The sequence below is a fragment of the Grammomys surdaster genome, unplaced genomic scaffold (assembly GCF_004785775.1).
Source record: "Grammomys surdaster isolate TR1022 unplaced genomic scaffold, NIH_TR_1.0 314, whole genome shotgun sequence".
In the NCBI taxonomy this organism is placed as follows: Eukaryota; Metazoa; Chordata; class Mammalia; order Rodentia; family Muridae; genus Grammomys; species Grammomys surdaster.
Window position 1 is genome coordinate 1103370 of NW_021604733.1, and position 1324 is coordinate 1104693.

The following is a 1324-nucleotide window of genomic DNA, read 5'->3' on the forward strand; positions in this document are numbered from 1 at the left end:
ACCCTGAGCCATCCCTGGCTTCTCAGTGTAAGGTCTACCCTACCCTGGGCCAGTGATACGAGCACCACAGCCTGGATTTGATAGCACCTTCCCCAAGAGGAGTTCTGACACCATCTGAAGTAACAGTCAGCAGTAGGCACCAGATGTGTAGACACTCAGAATTAAAACTGTATCCTCCAGTGTAACTTGGGAGAGTCTGACTTGCTCTAGTGGGAAAGCTACATTTACCTTCAGGAAAAACGTCAAGTAGAACCCAAAGCAAGCCAGTTTTTATTACATTATCAGAGGCTTACTGTGGCCTAGACTTTGTCTTTCCAAGGAACGGCAAGCCTGTTGCCATTCACTCAGTCATTTACTGGCAGCTGAGTTGCCTCTGCTGCTCAACCACAGACCTCATGCTAGGCAGGTGCTCCTAACAGTGATGTCTCCACAGAAAAAAGAGCAGCCATCAATCCACTAGCTCCAGAGTGGAGTGGTAATCTGGAGTGGAGCCAGGCTCCGAATGTCCTCAAGCCTCCCTTCAGACCTAGTGATTCAAAAAATAAGAGCATGGGAACCCAAGGAAAACTGAGGCTAGCAATAACAGGCTGCTTTCCCAGGCTGCCCCAGCAAGGATGAGAGGGTGGCAGACCTTAGTGGCATCAAAATTCCCACCCAGGGGTTAGAGAGATGGCTTAGCGGTTAAGAGCACCGACTGCTCTTCCAGAGGTCCTGAGTTCAATTCCCAGCAACCACATAGTGGCTCACAACCATCTGTAATGGGATCCAATGCTCTCTTCTGGTGTGTCTGAAGACAGTGACAGTGTACTCATATACATAAAATAAATAATTTTTACTCATATACATAAAATAAATAATTTTTTATTTATTTTTTAAATCAAATCATAATTTTTACTTATTCACATAGGAGTTATAAACACAAAAAGGCAGGATGTGGGGAAGGGGATGACACCAGAGCGTGGGTGTTCAGGGGGAGTACAGATATCTTTCAGAACATGGTATCGGCTGGGTGAAGGTTCAGGGGACAGGTCACTATGACTCTATGATTCACTTGTCCTTATCTAAGTTGGTATAAAATAAATAATTCTTGAAAAAAAAAGAAAAAAAAAAAAAGAAAATTCCCACCCAGAGGGCAAAGTGGCTGCCAAGCTTGAAACCCTGAGTTTGATTCCTGAGACCTCGATGTTACTATGTGAGACCTGACTCCCTCAGGTGATCCTCTGACCATATATGCATGGAGGAAGGTCCATATGTATGAATGCATGCACACATATGCATGCACATGAGCACACACACAAATGCAGTTTTAGAAACCCAATCTAGC

At 44.6% G+C, this 1324-nt stretch overlaps 1 protein-coding gene across 2 annotated transcripts in view; it reads right to left on the reverse strand.

Moving 5' to 3' along the window:
* Adam17 (ADAM metallopeptidase domain 17) overlaps positions 1-1324 on the reverse strand; it is a 45664-nt gene that overhangs the window by 5402 nt on the left and 38938 nt on the right. The gene's annotated exons all lie outside the window — the stretch shown is intronic.